This window comes from Odontesthes bonariensis, chromosome 2 (genome assembly GCF_027942865.1).
Source record: "Odontesthes bonariensis isolate fOdoBon6 chromosome 2, fOdoBon6.hap1, whole genome shotgun sequence".
In the NCBI taxonomy this organism is placed as follows: Eukaryota; Metazoa; Chordata; class Actinopteri; order Atheriniformes; family Atherinopsidae; genus Odontesthes; species Odontesthes bonariensis.
In genome coordinates this window covers 22,923,823-22,945,059 of record NC_134507.1, presented here as the reverse complement: position 1 = coordinate 22,945,059, position 21,237 = coordinate 22,923,823, and the positions used below count along the sequence as shown (strand labels likewise).

General features: G+C 36.4%; 1 protein-coding gene across 1 annotated transcript in view; it reads right to left on the bottom strand.

Moving 5' to 3' along the window:
- Nucleotides 1–14,510: 14,510 nt before the first annotated feature.
- Nucleotides 14,511–21,237, bottom strand: part of LOC142396822 (uncharacterized) — a 94,972-nt gene continuing 88,245 nt past the window's right edge. Inside the window, exon 2 of the transcript XR_012772558.1 lies at nt 14,511–20,100. The gene's annotated coding sequence lies outside the window, so the exon portion shown is untranslated. The remainder of the gene's footprint in view (nt 20,101–21,237) is intronic.

The window sequence follows — 21,237 nt, the reverse complement described above, 5'->3', positions numbered from 1 at the left end:
TTTCATGTGACGCTCTGCCACTAGGCAACGCCCCCTGAACTCGGCTTCAGGCGACACGGGTCACCAACACGCCAAGCGTTCACATTGCTCGACGCGGGTCGAAGATGCAATTTGGACCCGCTAAGGTAGCGGGTCTCAGTGTGAAAGGGGCTACAGTAACGCCTTTTGTCACAGTATATTAAAACTGATTGGTTGAAGATTCATGACTCAGAATACATGTCACTGCTGATTGGCTGGGCTATTCTTGTATAGATATAAACAGAGATTTGGTGGATGTATTTCTAGAGGAACATGGGGAAGCGAGCATAGATCCACTGTACACACGTAGGTGATAATACAAGATAATAAATAGATTTAGTAGTCATCTTTAAGTTACTTTGATGAAGAATAAGTTGACAATAATTAGACATATGGCCCACTTATGAAATATTAACAGCTGTATATACACTGCTTTTATTATTTTTTATTATGGTAATAGGAGAAACTTTATCTCTTTTGAAATGTATTCAGGTTAATATCTTAAATAAACCTCACATATTATTAATGGCTTTATGTACCTAAAACCTTAACCCAGGTTTTAAAATTGGTAAATAACACCATAAGATTCCACTTCAGTTCTTTATTTAGATTTCACTTAGATTCCAACTAGGTAGCAACAATTATTCATCAAATCAAATCAAATCAAACTTTATTTATGAAGCACTTTTCATTCATTAAAATGTAGCACAAAGTGCCATATATGTTTAAAAGCAGCCCCCTACCCCACCCCAGCACATACACATAAACAGACAAATGCACACACATGTGTGTATGTATGTGTATATATATATATATATATATATATAAATAAAATAAACTTAGAAACGTGTGGCTGAATATATATATATATATATATATATATATATATAAATAAACTTAGAAACCTGTGGCTGAATACAGAGGAGCCAGGTCAGGAAACACCATCACAGGAGGCCATCTGCACTGGGTGCTGATCACAACCCACAACCAGGACGCCTCCACCCGGGCGCACACCAAGCTAATAGGCTAGCGAGGGACCCACAGCAGTGGAGCACTGCCGCAGACCCCCCACCTGGCCAAGCCAATGTTCACCACAAGTCAGAGACATCCCAGCCAGAGTCAATCACAGCCCCCAGCACGGACGGCCATGGGGTTCACAAACGTATAAAACAGATATATGTGATTACACATGGAAAAGTTGCAGATCTTTTATCAAAAAATGGACACGAAGCTGAAATTGAAATGAAGTTGGAAAAAAGGCACATCAAAATGCAGTATGAAAGCATTGCTTATTGTCAGGGAAAATCAATAACACATATTTTATTCAAATTCATTATTGATCTATTTTATCGGTTTTATTTAACTTATTTACTTATTGTTGTTTTATGTTTCCATGGTCGCTGTGTAGTTGGTTCTGATATGCTTCCTGGCCAAACATCACTGTGGGATTTTCATCTGCGTTCCCTTGATCAGGATTATTACTGAAGCCACTTCTTCTTCCTTTACATACATTTTGATCATGGATTTAATATTGGACTCTTTTCTTTCTTATTAAGGCGAATAAACCTAAAAAATTTAGATAACATACACTGATCTGGCAACAGATTAAAATGACACTAACTGTGAATAACAATCATTTGTAAACAATACAGTGTTCTGCTGGGATTCTTTCACCTAATTTGGTTTGTGACCAAGTACGCCCCACTAGACAGTAAAAACTGCCCTGAAACGGCTTAAGGAGCACAACATAGAGACCAAGACTTTCTGATCCCAATCGAGCATCCCAAAAAGCACCCAACTGAGTCTCCAACCCTGCATATCCATCTAATCCACTGTAAATGCCCAGGTTGCAGACACCTCACATCACTCTCAAAGATCCTGTGTTAATGCATTTATCTGGCAGGTCCTTTTAATTATGGCTGATCTTGTGAATTCAATGTGTTTTTGGAGAGATGTGTTCTTTCAGATAAAACCAGTCACCGTATTTAATCGAGAGCAAAGCCGGTCGCTGCAACAGCACAGATTGTTCCCCACAATACCCAAGCACTGTTTTGATTTGGGTTAAGTAAATCCTCCCAGAAATGTAACTATTTGAAGCAGGAAACAATATTGCTAAACTGACATTTATTAAAAGGACATCCACTCTATGTTGATTACAGCTACATAAAGGAATATACACTTACTTGAGTATCTTTTATATTTAAGTACGGTGTTATACTTAAGCCACCCGCATGGGAAATACTACTTTCTCTTACATAAGCTATTCAACGAATCCAACATTATTGTGAATCTGTGAATGACAGAAAATCCATCTTGCTCATCTTCTTTCATTCTTAACAGAAACTGTGTGTAGCAGCTGTTGTCTTTCAGTCATTTTTCTTGTTTTACTGCTTTAATGTTTCTCTTTCCATCTCTGTTATATTTCCCCTCCATGAAGATGGTACATTCTTTTCAGTGACATTTTTAAGATGATGCTTGACCCTCAATAGCTATATATATATATATTTTTTTAATCACTTTTTAGAATCTAACAAACAAATGTATCTGGTATTTGTAACATTAAATCTATGAAAACAATTATCTTTATGATATAATATGGAGCTTTATTTCATAAATCACCAATGAGAAAACAAAGACATTCACAGAGTTTTATCACACACTCACGAATACAAGAATTGCAACACTTCCTGATGATCTCACACACAGCTATGTCAGAGCGAGTATGACTATGCAGTCTCACATTTCAACATGTCTGCCTGATGTCCGGTGTGGAGGAACAAGAAAGACAGCATGTTCCCCAGACTTGAGTGTAACTTCGGAGTACCTTTTTCCTCAAGCCCTCTTTCTTTTTCTTGTATAATGGAAGGAAAACACATTCCTTTTCTACTGTTTTAAAAAATAAAACCATCTATTAGTTTCCTTGTGACTGCAGCACATCATTAATTTGTATTCCATTACTTTGTGTAAAACAACAACGAACTGTAACAAAAGTAGATGTGATATTTAGATTTTCCTGCTGCCATACCACCAGTGCAGGTCTCTACTCAGCCACTTTAAAAAGCACATAGTTGTCACAGTTGTGTCTGCGTGTCTGTGTTGTTTCATATGTTATGGCTTTAGTCAGTTCATCTTATTAATGTAACAAATGGGATATTCACTTAAGTCCAGTTTTAACTATTTAACGTTTATCCCCCAACTTTATTTCAGAGATCGGAAAATTAATTTCCATTGAGAAGCAGAAGCATTTATTTCTTTCATGCAGAAAAAAACTGCACTCTGAGTGTTTAGTTAATGATTCATATACTGGTGACCGACCATTGTTTGGAGATTTTGCGTTAAGAAAGAAAAAGAAAACAAACTGGTGAGTAAAACTGTAAAATGGGGATGAGTTATGGTATTGGGATAGGGGAGGGGGACTATGTGGTCAAACAGTTTTTCCTTTATGCAAAGAGACCACAGCACAGCTAGTGTTTACTCCTATGACTTACGTCTCCCTCTTTGGGTCTGGCACATGTTGTAACCACTAGTGTCAACAAAGAAAAGAGAAGAGAGGTCTTTAGAAACACGACTTTAATTGTCAACAAGAACCAATTACAAAACTGAGGAGCTAAATACACGAGAGGGTAGTTTGCACAGAAAATTATTGTTATAATATGCCCAGTTTGTTACAACTTAGATTTAATTGTTCTATTGGTTTCCAATATTCTCTTTCACAAAAAAGGATTAAATCCATCATTTAGAATGTACTAAATGTAAATAAATAATAACTCTTGTAAGACAACTTGAAACAAAAGTAACACAAAAATATAAAATCAAAGGGCAGTATTCCAATCAAAAATCCAAATTGTCAAGAAGAATCAATGTAGAGTATATATATATATATATCAAATTAGAGTTAGTAGTTTAAAGGAATAACCAATGCTTTTTCCTGTAAGGTGACAGATAGTCTCAGATAAAGATTTTATGTATTTATCCGATTATTTTTCTCCCCTTGGAGTTGGGTCATACTTCAAACTAATCTTTCTGTCATTTCTATAAATGCCTACTGTACCTGCCTATATATATAAAAAACTCTAACTGTTAACCATTTCAAAAGGAAAAGTAAAACATAGTAGAGATCCTCTCTACTTTCTATCTTTTGCCTCTCAAATGGAAACTAAGAACGGGTTCCACAGAAAAAGCTGACATCTGGAGATTTCCCCCTTTCTACATTAAGAAACGAGAAACTGCGAGTCGGCCTTCAGAAATGCCCTGATTTGAAGGCTAGAAAAAGGACATGATCCCCAAAACCTAGAATCTCATGGCAATTTTTTTGTTTGTTTTGGTCTTAATTGCTGCTGGTCAAGTGCGACGCACATTGGTTTCCTATGGTTGTATATTGCCCCTTTTTATGAAGTGGCATGACGTTGTTCAAGTGGCAGCGTGATGCTAAGCCATAAACGCAGCTAAAGTCTCCCTCTGCAGAGAAGGGACTGTCGTACAAAGCCTGGCAATGTGGCACCTTCCTGCATTGTTGTGCAGAGATGTCAGCATGTCTATATGTTCTTTGGAACATAAAAGTTGTCAAACAATTGGTAAATAAGATTTTACATGTACGGATCACTGTTTCGTTCTGCAATCTTGGTGCTGCCTGTCTTTTACTGTGTTTCAGCAGGCTTAAAATGGATGCATCCCACAGCTGATTTATTGCTCTCTTAAATGCAGTTCAATTTGTAGTTTTAGAAAAGCTGAATAATTTGAAAGGTAAAATTCAGATATCAAAAGTAAAGAATAAAACATTTACATAATCATAACAATACTGAACTTACGTTCACATTTTTCTATCAGTTTTCTTTACTGTGAATGTGAGTCAACCATTCTTCATCAGGCACCACACCCTCTCTTACTGACTCAGTCAGTTGTATTTATGCTTTTGTTGTATCCTCATAGTGTATTCATCTGGCCGTAGATGTTTAAAATTTCAATTAATTGGTTGATATTGATAACGAATGTAAATATTAAAAGAAAGCAATTTGATTACTGAAACACAGGGTGTTTGACAACTTGTATGTCCATCCATCTACGTCGACATACTTACAAAATGGCAGTGCCCTTCCTCTGTCCAGAACTCTGTGACAGCACAGTCATTATTAATTCTAAGTCATATGACATTCAGGATGTAAAGTTACCAGCAGGGAGTCCTATGAGCGGTGGGGCTTGTGTTTGGGAGGAGTCAAACTTTGGGGGCCTACATTGTGTGGTGTTGCTTGGTTTGTTAATCTTGCTATAAATAAACCGGTTCAGTGAATGTATTAACTCATGCATCCTTTGTGTTGTATGCGTGTTGTTACAGAGACCGTAACATCTGATAAGATAAGAACACTTCTGTTGAATCCTCCTTCAGCAAAGTATTCTTGTTCTCTTTTATTTATTTGAATAACAGCATTCTTAAGAAAAGTAAATGGAAATGCACACATGTTCCAGTTAACCGTCATTTCTCTTTTTCTCTTCTTGGCACTTCTCCCTTTTACACGAGCTCCGTAGAATTACACGTGTTACATGTGGCAGCCCTGACCACATTTTCAAATGATTGATCTTCTGAAATACTGATGTGCAGTTATCTGTAGCTCACGGTATATACAACGGCAATTTGCAATAAGTGGGAGTTCAACCAAATTACAAATGTTTTCTCACATTTGAAAGATTATCGGTCATTCCGTGAGTCCTCTGATTGTGTTACCATCCACCTGTTATTACATTCAATTTATCATTTTAAGTTTCACAGATGTTAAATATCTGTGAGACTAATATGTTCAAAAGTAAAAATGGACTTTGTTTTTGGTAAATTACATGATAAAACGGCAGTATCCATGGGCTCTGGGCCTCACATGGGTCTTGCCTATCTTGAGAGCAGCTCTGATAAACATTGTGGATTTTATACTGTTTTACCTGTTGAGTCTTGATCTAAATCGTCTTCCAAATTTTTAACGTTTTATTGTTTTAAGGATTGTGTCTTTTTAAAGACTTTTTGTTCTTGACGACTAACTGGATTAGCCACAGATCAGCTGTTAGCCAAAACAAGCCAACTAAATAGCTACACTCATGGACTCATTGACTATCAGTACATCTGATACTCTAATGCTGCCACACACTGTTTCCTTGGGTTGACAGTGTTATTTTGCACCAGCTACCGGGACTGCTGCACTCTCTTGGATTTCACATAACAGGTGATGGTATATGTAGGGACTAATGATACAACTTACCAACAGTCTGAACTGACCAAAAAGGATTTTATAGAACTTTTAAACCTTTTTCAAAAAAACTGTGAGAAGTCTGTTTTTATCAGTAGCCCTCTTCCCTCTTCTTTTATTGACTATTTCAATCTGTTTTGGAATCACCACTCAGTTTCAAGGTCTGACAGAGTGCATCCAAATCTTCAAGGTTTACGTGTGTTAACATCCAACCTACAACATGCTGTTGTAACGGCTTCATGCGACTATTTACATTACACAGCCCCTCACCCCATCTTCTTCTGTTCCACCTTACTCACTAGTTCTCCCTTGTGGCATCCTTTATCAGGATCCCTGCCACCTCAACAGTCATCATCCACACATGTTTGCAATATAAGGAGTAATGTGACTCTAAATAACTAAATACTCTAAATAACTGCCTCTGTTGCCCCTGTGACAATATCAAAACTTTGGCCTCTTGAATGTTAGATCTCTAACTAATAAATCTTTTCTGGTTAATGATTTTGATCTGGATGTCTTCTTGATCACTGAGACCTGGTTCTCCCCATATTTTAATTTACCCAGGCTAGCTGGACAAGAATTTAGTCTTGCTGTTTTCCATAAGCTCGGTCTTGAGTGCCATACTGTTCATTTAGGTGACTGACTTCTTTTGAAGCTTCAAGGTTCTTAATCACAAGTCCACCCACCGTACTGTGCGTTTTTCTTTATGGACCCCCTAAATAATCAACTTTTATTTCAGAGTTTTTGGAACTATTATCCATTGCAATACCTAAATACGATAATATGCTTTTTCTTGGCGATTTTCATATCCATGTATGTTGTCCCTCCCATTCCCAGGCATTTGAGATTTTAAATATTATAGACACTTTTCACCTCACTCAGTCTGTGAAGAGGCTACTCACTCAAAAGGTCACACCTTAGACCTAGTGCTCTTATCCGGTTTTACCCTAACCTCTCTGAAGCATCTAGATATACCCTTCACCGACCATAATTACTTTCAGTGCCTCTTCATCAGTCTCTTGCTTCTGTTTGCACAAAGAGATACTCGCATTTCCAATGCTAACTCTGCAGTTAAATTTTGCAGTACCTCTAATTCTACGTCCTTACCCCCTTTCAACCACTGCTCATACCAGAAGTATTATTACAGTATTATAGACCGGCTTTCTTCTCATAACTGATATCCAATAACAATCATAACCCTAGAATACTGTTTAATGTATTCAAATCTGTTATCAACAGATTCCCTTTTTCCTTTCAAGAACCTGACGCTGAACAACCTCATCAATGCAGAAAATATCAGAACTCATATCCAGCCTGATTCTCAAAGAATTTTAGAGCGTACAGTGTCCTGTATGGCATCATCCTGCTGCAGTCTGGATATTGTTCCCACTCGGCTGCTTAAAGAAGTACTCTCCTCAGATAGCCCTGTTATCTTAAAGATTTTTAATGCTTCTTTTGCCTCTAGATCTTTTCCAGACAGTTTTAAGCATGCAGTTCTTGCACTGCTTAAAAAAAAAAGAATAAATATCTTGGATCCCACAGCTCTAATGAACTACAGACCCATCTCTAAGTTTTCTTTTACATCTCAGGCTTTGGAGAAAGTTGACAAAAAAAAGTATTTTTAACAGCATTCAGTATGGTTTTAGAGCACTCCATAGTACCGAGACAGCCCTTGTTAAGGTGACAAATGACCTACTGATGAGTGCAAATAGGAGTTTTCAATTCTAATTCTCTTGGATTTAAGTGCTGCCTTTGATGTTTACCACAACACCTCCATTGCCTGGAGTCCTGGGTTGGAACTCTCTAACAGAACTTTTTCTGTCACTCTGAATAATTATACCTCCTCCGTGACTCAGCTCAGTTATGGTGTACCACAGGGTTCAGTCCTTGGCCCCCCTCTGTTCTCTACTATCTATAAAAAATAAAAATAAAAATCAGAGGTCATCCTGTTTGGTCCCCCTAATTCTGTTAGTTCTATTATTTCTAGCCTTGGCAATTTTTCAGATATCAGAAACTGCTGGAGATCTTGGACTATTATTTGACTCTACCATTAGTTTTGATGCTCAGGTCAAACATGTAGTTCAGTCTTGTTTTTTCCAGCAGAAGACGATTGCTAAAATCAGGTAATTTCTTTCAACTGCTGACATACAAAAAGTTATGCATGCTTTTGTCTACTCTCGCCTTGACTATTGTAAAATTATTATACTATGGTGTTTGTTAGGACTCACACTGTCGCCTCCAATTAGTTCAAAATGCTGCAGCATCACTGGTTCAAAAAGAGTATGAGTACATCTTCCCTTCACTTGCTTCCTGTTAGATTTTGTATTGATTTTAAAACCTTACTGCTCACCTTCAAAGCCTTAAATGAAAAACGTAAAAGGACTTATTGACCTGGTGTGTGCCCTTCTAAGATCACAGTATGTGGAAAAAAGCAGATCAGGCTTTTTCCATTTGAGCTCCCACCTTATGGAACTCTTTGCCCGCTGCACTCAACATCTCTTGACAGCTTCAAATCCTTACTTTCCTTTTCCGGAAGGCCTTTGGTGTAGCCTGATTAATGTATTACATATTCTGTATTCATCTTTTGTTACGTTCTTTTGTACCTTCCATACATTGCTTTTATTCTGCTGCTGTTAAGCATTTGTAACTTGTTTAGAAAAGTGCTACGTAAATGACATTTTTAATATTATCATTCCTTTTTTCAGAAGGTTCCAGTGAACGTGTCATAAGAGATTATCTGAAATTATGCCATGGGTTAAATAGAATACAAATCAGTGAATGAAGGGTGCTGTTTGTCATTAGGGTGAAGCGACAATTTAATATTATAGCAGCCTATAGATGCAAGATCACTGAATTTTTCCTCACTTGGTGTCACTGAGGTCACCGTTTGTTCATTTTTACCAGGGAGTGAGTCCATAGTGTGACAATGAGCCTGAACCCAGGACTGTCTTATCTGGGCTGTAAACCAGCTGAGCAGCTGGTTTTAACCACAATCCATGACTGTGTGCGTGCTCATGGAAGCGTGTGACTTCTCTGTAAGTGTGTGTATCTTAGCAGCACGTAGATTAAATGCGATTGTGTGTGTATGTGTATTTCATTGTGCTGTGCGGCAAGATTGCTCCGAGACATGTCTGGGCGTATACTCACTCAGTGCTATACTGAAGCCTGAAGCAATGAAATAAGCAGCTCAGTATTTATGTAGCTGTATCACCCACTAATGAACAAGTGCAAATCTATAATTTGATTCTGTGTATAAAAAATAAACAAACTATAAAACTTGTATAAAGAATGATATAACTGCTCAAAGAATCAAATTCAGATCCTCTATTTACTTGGAAAAAAAAAAACAAAAAAAAATATGGTGATCAGTGGAGTAAAGACCAGGTTGCCGCTGTATTGGGACACTGCCTGGGACCCAGGTAACCACACCCACAGGCAGGCACAGATAGTCATGCAGAAAGACATTGCAATGGTATCCACCTGTGTTTCCATACATTTATCAACTGGAAAAGTTAAAGAAAACAATAGGACAAATTACTATTTCCCAGCAAACCATCAGTAAAACCTATCGTTGGTATTACTATAATTTATGTTAAAACAGGGTTCTGACTAAAAAATTTGAAAAATAATAAGAAATAGCACTGTTTGCAAGTTTCACCAACTCAAGTGCAGCCTGACCTCACCACTGAAGAGGAACTTCTTTACTATGTTTTAAGGTTCTCTGACAACTGCAATCGCCCAAGTTAATCTTTTGTACATATCTCGCGTTCAGTCCTCTGCAGTGAAACAATGAGACATGAGTATGAGTGAGTCAACAAGGTGGAGAAAAACTTGTACTAAGAGTCATCCAGGTGCCAGGATCCACGTGATGCACATATCTGCAGTATGAATATCTGTTTTGTGCTTCGCTTATCTTCTGACGTCTGCAGCGAGAACACTCCAGTGCCTCACCTTTATCAGGGAATTGTATTTTAATTGCTCCACCTAGGACGTCTCCCTTGCTGACTGTGCCGCACTTGACTGCTACTGGAAAAACAAGTGAAAGTCACAAATTACTTTCATTTTGAAGAAATAAAAAGTTAGACAAATTGAGGCTACATTGGTAAAATTAAAAACTTCCCTTTCAAGTAAGTTAGAAGCAGACAAAATGGAGATGGTGTGATTTAAAGATGTTGCTCATAGATAATATTGTAGAACAATTCACAAAGGAAACAGAAGCTACTCATAGCTGGACAAAATGTAATTGAAGAGACTGAAACCGCTCCAGAAATGACTTTCTTTGTTCATAGTCATCATATATCATGTGAAACACTGAGAGGTAGTGGGGACAGGTATGTGTGTATTTGCACTTGTGGAGCAGGGACAGTTTTGAACTTTTTCTGCCTGTGTCTGGGAATCTAAATGGCCTACGTTCTGTGCTTTCTTGGTCCTTTAAACATATGGTTAATTTTTCCAAAAAAGATCTTTGAGAAATTTAAAATGGGCAAAGATCTACTTTTGGCGACAATAGCTCTTATACTTGGTCTAATTGAGAAAATAAAGGAACACCATGCATTGTATGTACTGTTCTCACTAACCCAACTCTTGTAGGTTAAGCTAGTATCCTGATTGCAAACTGTAGACATGAAATGCTCCTAAAACGCAACATGATGCATAAACTATGCAGAGACAGAGGTACCCAGGCAGGAATTTACTTATCAGTGTGCACAAGACAGACGGTAAAAATACACACAGTTCCTGCACCATAAAGGAAGTTGCCATTACTTTAAAATGTGAAGCAGATTTACAAAACATCTATATACACACAAATGCATATATGCCTATGTAAATTTAATTATAGAAGCTAAATTTGAAATGGGTGTCCTCACTTATTTTTCTGTGATACAGTTTTGCATTCTGATACCGAATGTAATCAGTTTAGTTTTTCTAACCCGAACCCATAATTAACCTAAAGAATCTGCTTCACTCCTCCACTTTAAGCTTTTACTTGGTTACTTAGTTACACTGGTCATTGCATGAGTGAATTTTGACCTTGACACAAAGCCATAACCAGTTAAACCAGTGCTTTAGGTGCACTGGACATGAAGGCTTCATCTGAAACAGTAGGCGTCACTGCAGAGAAAATCATCTAAAAGAGGCATACAGGCAGTAGAATATGCACGCGCAAACATAAAGTGTCAACTTTTTTTATATGTAACATTTGTAATTTATGAGTTAAATGTAGCGATGGACCTGCTTGCACACACTTCCCTGCATCTCTTCCTGTTTTTTTTTTTTTAAATGCACTACTTGAGCAGCGCGACAGGTTACAAATATAGGAAGTGCAAGACTGGCTTTAACAACACCAAATTGCCAAGGCTAGACATTCATGTACAATGTACAGTCATCTAGTTTCAAAGGCAGACCATATATTTTTCTTTTGTCTGTACTGTTAAGAATATACGGTTAACATCTTTGAGTCTCAAAATGATTCGTAGCAAATAATATACTACTGGTTTAATTTAATTCTGAAGACAATTCTTTGGCAAGTAATTGAGTTAAGGGAGCATCTTTGATTTTGTAAATGTATATTACAACTAAGTCTACATTTGTGCACTTGTGAAGTATAAATTCTAAAGTATGAGATTAGTTATTTCTTTGTTTTCAAGTAGAACAAATACAAACTGATGCAAATTCCATAAAACAGACGCTAGATTTTAAAGTACCAGCTGGCCTCTACCGGGTGTGTTCCACATACTACCAAATTTGACTTTTTCTTTTTTTGAACCTCTGGATGCATGTCTAATCCATTCTCACAGCAAAACATGAAAGTCATGAAAACTTCTATTTTAAAATAACTAAAGGTCATTTTTGTGTTCAGTCCCTGTTTACTTGTACTTTTTCTCACTGTTTCATTGTACTTTACAAAAGGTAACCATAAGGTTAAGAAGGGTTAAGGTTAGGGAAAAAATCATGGTTTGCATTCAAACAGATATTGTGATGTATCGCAACAAACTATCCTTTTCCTGGATTACAGACTGCTGAGTCCCATTTCCCCTGGCTCAACACATAAATTGCACATTCTGCTGAAATATGTTACTTTGAAAGTCTTGCTCGGTGGCACAAAAACAGATTTCATGTTCCTCAGAACGAATACAAAGTTCTATGTTTTGTTACTATTTCACGTTTTGCCACAAGACTGGGCTTTCACTTCACCATGTTGTACTGCGCCCTTATTATGCAATAAGAAAACTTAAAATTGAATTATTAGAATATAGTAGAATACCAATCCCTCTTTTTGTTGTTGAACTAGTTGCCCACAATCAGAACTCAAGACACATCAGTAACCTTAGTCCTTCAGAGCTCAAACACTTCCCACCTGCTTACTGATTTGAACTTTCGGCAGCCTTCTAACTACCCACCAAAACTTTAGAGGTTTAAAACAGACAGGAGCAAATAAACAGTAAACAGAATAGGGAATACTGAGGTTCTGGTTTTTCCGAACTCAATAGTGGTCACATGAGCAGATTAATGGAAAATGGTCTCTTGTGTGTTTAGAATACAAAAAAAAATTATCACAAAACCTAGTTTCTCAATATTCTCTATATCATATTGGAGTTAAAATGTTTGACTGAAGGCATTTCACAGGGAGAAAATAGGCTAATGTAACAACATAACTTCACTTAAAAAATATATTTAATTGTTTTAGCTACGAGCTCAACATTTTTCTAAGTGTATGCAAATTGTTTTCTATATGCTTATAATTGACATGACAGCCTTTATATGTCTCTACAGGTATCTACTTCTGCTGAAACAATGCTGATGATATTGTTTTTATTTGAGAAGCTGTAAGAAAAGCTCATACAAATTAATATATTTTTTTTAAATGTGCTACTCGTAAATAATTTGACAATTCAGCTACTTTAGCTTCCTTATTTCCCAAACTGCAGGCTGTCCAGGTTACTGTTGTGGCAGTGTCATTTAGCTATGTCTAAGCAAAGACAAGAAGCACTGTTCAGGTTGACTAACAGGTCGTTCAATTAGTTTCCTCACTTGGTGTCACTGAGGTCACTGTTTGTTGTTCATTTTTACGATGGAGTGAGTCCATAGTGTGACAATGAGTCTGAACCAGCTGAGCACTAAATCAATTAGTTGATATGCACGGAATTGCTTTCTGATGGAGCCTTAAATGAAAAGACGGTACCACAACAAGATACACGAAACTACGGTTGCCACCTTTGGATATAAGCTACTTTTAAGTTATAAATACAATTATTATTATTTTTTTTTTTACTTTTTCAATTTTACACAATATAAAACATATTCAGTTCCCTTTCTTTTAATATATTTCACCCACCAATAAAGTAGTTTTTGCTTCAGCTGTTAAGCTAAGCTACAGCTGTGACTGGTTACTACTGCTGTAAGCTGCATACTGAATGTAACCCTTCATCTAAAAAGGTGAATAAGTCTCAAAATATCAAACAATTACTTTAATTCCTTGCTTAATACCCTCCTTTGTTGAGGGATTTAAATTTGTTTTACCTCTTCAGGGTGTGGTTAAATATGACACATTCTCACGCTTCCAATAATTGTGCAATGTAACATCCTAAATATGTACAAGGCAACAAAAATAAGATTTCCAGGTTTCTGAGGATACTGAGGGGCTGACAGTAATTAAGCATTAGTATTATAACTGTTTAATTTGTTTAGGAAATAATTTAATCAAGATATAGAGCAATTTTGATGCACTGTTAGATACTGATTGAAACTTGTAAGACTTCAGTTTTACTTGTATATCCAAGTATCGATCTTGGCACAAATATGGCATGTCCTTTGGACTTTGCAGTCTGTTTATTTACATTAAGTAGTGCACAGCTGCTGTTGCGAGTTGTTGCAGTTGTGGTGTTGCTATCTGCAATAATTATCACTTACGTATGTGACTGAGAAGCTGATAATTCTGAGCATCTGTGGGAACTAAAACTCCCCTCCATCTATCAGACTAGAAATTAGGAGCCATAAGAAAGAGAAAGCAGCACAACCCTAATTAATGGGAATAATGATTATTATGCACATCAAGTAATCTGTGCCACCTGTATATTTGAATTTGTGTCAGCAAGAACAGACATTAAAAAGAAAAAACAATCTGCCCGTCCCTCTGAAAGATGGTCAGCAATTCAGATAAAGCTTGAGTTGAATAAAGTGAACCAAACTTAGATGTGAGCACTGTTTAAAGAAACGTGAGCTGTAGCTCCCTGAAACGTACAAACACCACAGACAACTTCCTCAGTTTGAGAGGTTTTATTGTTGTATTGTCATCGTTTCTTACAGCCAGGACTCACTTCTGCTAAAGTCCAAAACAAGACACATGCTGAGCTTTATAGGCACCAAAATACATCTGCCCTCCTCTGTCACTCCCTCCCTGACTTAATGTCTTGCCCTCTTTCACACGCACTCTTTCCTGTTCAGTTCTGTCCCTTTCTTCCTAGTTCACAGGCTGTTTCAAAACAAGTCGATACTGTCTAACTGCTCTCTACGTTACCACGAAGCTGAGCTTCTCATCTTGACCTGCCCCTCTGCCTTGTGCTCATCATGCTGTAGCATGTAGCATGAGAAATTACTTTTTACATTGAATTCCAAAAGAATGGCAAGTTTTTATTGTCAGCTAGTTTTAATTTTATGTTTTTTATAATTCATTTTTTAATTTTTTTTTAAAAAAAACAAACAGGCCCCAAACCTTAATTGTTACACAGATGAACCTTCTGATAATAAGGAGACAGGGAAAATAAATATCACATTGCTGTTTTGGGCTTTCATATGAAAACAAACAAAAAAACAGTTTTTTTACAGCACTTTTTATACAGAAATTACTGATGGGTAACAATCCAAACAAAAGTCATCATCAAAAAAAAAAAAAAAAAAAAAATCAAACATCCACAACAAATAATATCCGTTTATATCATACTCGGCTCACTGAAACGCTGAAGATTAACAGTCTTTTGTACCAATTCTCCACCTACGTACTATTAAACCATATCAGGAGAAAGCAGTGGTATTACATAATTTTAAAAAAAATAACACAGTGGTCAATATTCAAAACGTAGAGACTGACAAAACATCCAAATTATAATGAAAATACACAAGGAAATAACTGACCTGTTCTCCATAAAACCACTTGATAAATGTCTACCTGTAAGTGATCATGGCTAAATGTGGTCCTGGAAAAACATAGCAATAACATTTTTATTTCCTGGTTAATTATCAGGTTACAGTCTTTTAAGGGACTAAAGGGTTGGGTTGAAGTTAAAAATATAACCAAATGGTCTTTTAAGTTAGGCACATCTTCATTTTTGTCAGATACAAGCACCCGAATAATCCAAACTCAATGTAGAGTTCCAGGTGACTTATTGAAAAAGGAATATATGAATATCAAATAAAGCTGAATCTTATGTTTGATCTTTTACTTTATAACACAGTTTGTGGGTGCCTGTAAGGATGCCTGAGGCATAAAAATGTTGAATTGTGTAAAGTAGGGCTAATGTATAAATAAATTAACAGCTATAGGATGAATAGAATAAGAGGTAGTTAAATTAAATCAAATTAATTCCCATGAATTTAAACAATGTAAAAATACATTTAAAATCTAATGAAGTAAATTCCTGGATGGGGTATAAATACATTCCAATGATCCACTTTAAAATCAGCTCTTAAATGTATACAAGTTATCTGTATAACTTACATCTAAGTACATCTGATAATATCAAAGAAATGAAAAAAAACTTAGTTAAGGGGAGACACGATCAGAATAAAAACTTTCCCAGTTGATTACTTCCAATAATTATTTTTTAAACGGGTGCTCTTCTGATGGTAAAATACTAAAGCAAGTTTGGATAAAGTGACCAAGTTAAGTAAAATACTTTACCGTTACATTTAAATACATCAAGCGCTTATGAAATAGAGTTGTTAAAGTAAACACCACTGACAGGAGAATAAAATATCTTTAACTCAGTCATGTCATGCTGGTGATCTTTTTCTTTTAACAGCACGCTGACCAGCATTGCTACACTCTGGAGTAAACCAGTTCATCCAGATGATATTTTGGTTTTGGTTTCTGAACAAGATTCAAATAACTGTGAGCTGAAAATGCTCAGTTTCATGTGGATTGAAGACGGAGAAAATACAAAATCCATTCACATTTCTGTGTTAGTGTAGAAATGTTTGTAAAAATCACTTCGGCCCAAAAGTGGTATTTTGAGCTTGAGACCAGATCTTTTGAGAAAATTTCACACCAATACTTATGCATTTAAATGAGAGTTTTATGGGATGAAAGTCTCTCAAGGACATTGGTACACCTGAAGGTAAAGGTAAAGGTAAATGACTCATGAATGACAAACGCCATGTTTTGAAATGTTACCATGTCATTTTCAGGACTGATAATTGCTGGAAGGTCATGAAACTCCTGAATGACGGGTTTAAAACACTGCAGTGTTGCTAAGCATTCACACACCGCCAGAAGTAAAGTGATCAGTTATAAAACCTTTTTACTTGGGGCCAAATAAAACAAATTCATTTTCATGAATGACTCATAACGGGCTATTAAAGAATCTGAATAGACTTGCTTTTTAGGGGATCTTTAAAAAAAAAAAAATCTAAATTCCTTTAACTGACCAACAATATTTAACAATAAAGTTCAATGTAGATGTTTTGTATTCTATGTGTAACTACAGTGTTAACTTTTCATATCTACTTATTCCAAATTTATCACAGCTGGACTTGGTTCTGTTAGCTTCACTTAGTGAGCAGTTACTGAAATGAGTCCAAACAGGAAATTGAAATCTCCGACTGCCAAAACACACAAGCAGTCATATTGTTGCTGCCACATGTTACTATAATTTGAGTCGGAGCAGAACAGCCCGACAATGCCTCCGTGTGTCGCCACCAACTGTGCAAAGAAAATGTTGATTCTATATTCTATATCTATACTCTATATTCTAAATGTTTTCTGCAAAAGAACATAAATCAGATGATAGGAGTCTAATGCCAAAATTGTATCATTTTTAAAAACATTTTGATAATTGGTACAAGAGAGATGTTTAATCAACAACATACACAGAAGAAGAACAAATTCAATCAGTGGTCAGCACATTCCCTGTCCCCTGAACAAATCTGCAGCAATTTCACTAGTTTAATTTTAAGTTTAATTTCCTAATTCTTCTGATTTTTATTCAGGAGTGGAGAATAGCTAGTACAGTTTCTTAATCATAGATTTAACTGTAATACAACTTGCAGGTGCTTGTACCTTTAAATATTTTATTTGTTCTTCCACTATATTTATATGATGGCATTCAATTTATAATAATTTTCAATATCCAACAAAAAGCTGTCTACCCAGGGTCAATTTTAGATGTCCATGAGCTTAAAAACTCCACTAAACCAGGATTTTTCCAGTTATCCTGCGTACCTCTCATCTCAAATGTAAGAAAAAAGAAAAAAATCCAAAAACTGAAATATGTTGTACACGTAAAACTTACCAGAATAACTGTCAAATTAATTTGCTACTGTACTAACAGTTTATTTTACTAACAAAAAGAAAAGCCTAACAATAGGATTTTATTGAAAATCTGTAAAAATCCTTATCACTGTGAAATCCATAATTTTTTGCCTACTTTTTGTGCATTCAGTTTTGTGTACTGCATGTTTGCAAATGCTTCTACATCACACACGCAGTATTCTATTTGAGCGCAAACGTAGCTGGAAATGTGACTCATTTTGTTATTTTCGCAAAGAGTAAATTGAGTGAAAAATGGCACAGGCACCCATAAAAATTTTAGTAGTTAAAGGGACACTATGTAATTTCTTCCCCCATCTAGTGGTGCAATTTTATTTTGCAAAGTTGAATGAATTTGCTCTCTAGCGCCTCACGTTTTCAAATGTGCGCTGCAACTTCTTGAACTACGGCAAGCGGAATGTGTCAAGATTCAAGAAGCTATAGCTTCAGACTCAAGGTCCATACAAACAAAAAGAAATCAAGACACACAGTACAAAGGATTATATAACACACATACAACAACACTATGAATACAGATGACAGATAACATGTCAGATAACATAACATCTCCTTTGGTGTGCAAGCAATGCAATTAGTCACAGATTCTATAATGGCCGTGAATTAGTCATATTCCGGGAGTTACCGGAAGTGACGTTGACGCAGCGTTAGCATTAGCCTGTGTTAGCAATAGGAGCATTAGCAGCGGTAAATAAACTCCCGGTAAACTTACAAACTTTCTAATGCCTCGTTTTGTGAGCTAAGAGCCTATGTGTACTACGGCAGAAGTTTGGTAACAATCAATGCATTATTAGTGGGATCATTTACGAGATAAAATCTATTTAGCATTTTTTTTTTTTTTTAAACTTTATTAGTAAATCAACAAAATAACAGTTTACAAATGTGAGCATAACGCCAAAAAGAAGATATCCAGGGGGAGCATAGGAATAATAATAAAAAGAAGAAGATGATGCACTTACAAAAAGAAAGCTAATGAACACAAAGACATATGTGCCAAGGAATAAAATCTATTTAGCATTAGCGGCTGTAATAAGCCATTTGGCGGAAATGACGTCACAATGACGTCATTTCTGCTTGTAGGCCTGGTAGGGAAATCGCGATTCGAAGTGCTTTATGTCCCTCTCGGCACTTCGTCATTTTTCATAGAGCGGAAGGACATGGCAGCCTCCATAGAGCTTACCTGCTCTATGTAGATACAGACAAGTTATTCTTCACTCAGGAGGATAAGTGAGATTTTTGACAGAGATCATTTTACACCAATGAGAACTAACTTATGAATGAATATGTTGATTTGAGCTAATAAATGACTTAATTTATTACATAGTGTCCCTTTAAATACAAAGATGTAACAATTTTAATTGACATAAAATTTGTATTTGAAACTATGAAATGAAGAAAGGAAGGGCATAGTATCGGCCTATTTGAGGAAACACTTGAGAATGACATCAGCTCCAATAAGTCATATTTCCCTCCGTTTGCAGGATGCTGTTATGCGTCATTTTTAAGGATATGAACAAACGTCCTATATAGTTGTGTCAATTGGAGGACTTGTTGTTTCCTGTAGTGAAAAACCTGTCATGGAACGACATCAATCCTCTCCATGTTAGGTTATTTTCACTGCTAATGTTGTTTATTCTATCTTATTGTCTGACATTTTCTTTTTATTCCTTTTAATTAACATTTAATTTCAAGTTAATGGTAGTACTTAACTATATTCCTGTTATTTAATTTTCACAGTTGTTTCTCCTCAAGAATTTTTCTCTCAACTGTCATGTAACCTTAGAAGTAAGACCTGTATTGCCCTGAGCTGCTCCAACCTGGACAAAAAGGTTAAGATAAAGAAAAGAAAAAAAAATGTAACTCTCAGAATATTCACTGATATGACTCCAGAGTGTAAGTACTGTTTTACTTGTAATTACCGTGTTCATCTCCAGCTGGAATTTAAACGGCATGAGCATGACTGGATGTCAAGATTGTTTTAGAATAAAAAAACATCAAGCCAAATAACCTCAGCACCAGCTAAATCAACAGCAACAACAACCTCCTGCAGGTGTTTTATAGTCATCTGGTGCAACGCGTCAATAAAAATCTTACTTACTGCCCCCTCAAACCTCTCAACTTCGTTCTTCCTTCCCACATTTGAGCTGATTATTCCCAGAGGCAACTCCACAACACAATTTAGTTTACTAAGAACCAGCAGCTGCAAACCACGACATACAGCACCCCCTCTTCTGTTGCTGCCTGTGGTCACCAGCCTCTGCATCTCATGATGATGATGTCATGGCCCAAACTGACTCAGCAACATGTCAACTGGAAGGGAACCGGAGAAAACATTTTTAGGATACAGGAAGCAACATGGAGGGCATAGAGAACAAACAAGAACTTTAAATCCAAAAATATGAGAGACAGTGCATGTAGTCCTCGTGTTTTATATCCCATCATAAAGTGACTTACAGGCCTATTGTTGACAACACAGGATAGGAAAGTCACGAAAAGCAACGCATACACTGTATTGCTTACAAACAAATGTGCTTTTTGCATACGCATACCTTCCATAAAGTAAACTGTCTTGAAACATTGTTTTCCAAGTAGAATTGTATTATAAATCATACAGTGTAGTAGTTACTGACAGGGTAATAAGCAAAAACCTCAGAGTCACTACTTCCACTTCAACTCTTCTGCTGCTTTTCTAATCCCCCTTAGGAATTTTCTGTAAATTATTCAATTTCTGAGTCAAAGATTTGCAGTAATTCTCTTCTGGTGGAGTAGCTGAGGGCACTTCACCGAATACAGAGTTGATAAAGTGCTGACACACTCATCTGACAGTTATTGCCCTGTACTCTCAGTAATTAGCCTAATGAACGGCGGTGAGGTTTTTTGAAAGCCCTCATTTTTCCTTCAGTCTTTTAAGACCTGCTGTCTGAAAAGAAAGCCAGAAGCTGCCAATAGCTGAGTAGCTCTTTCTGGCTGTAAAACATGTCGCTAAAAGTATATTTTCCTACCCCATTGAAATATATATTTATTTGTATTTAACTTTTCAGATTCTTGAACATCACAAAAACATGAGAAGTGAAATGTTATCGATATTAAACATTGTCCTACGGTAGATGTTAAGCATGGCTCATCTTTTTTCCCCTTCAGTTCTTTTCATGGATTTATTATCCAAGTGAAATGGCGAATGAGTCTGGATTATTTCAGCAGTAGTGTAAAAACCTGAATATGCTACACATGCACAGTTGTGTCCACTCTTTAATTAGAAACAGATTTGTGCCTTTATAAACTTAAAAACAAGTCGAGACATAAAGCAACAAGGAAAATGTAGATCTCTTTGTTGTCATTTCGTGTCCAACATCTTGGCTGCTTTCTGGTTCAGGGTGTTCACACAACACACACAAACGCACACTATGAGGCTGTGTTGACATAAACAGAGGGTTGTAATTTCAAATA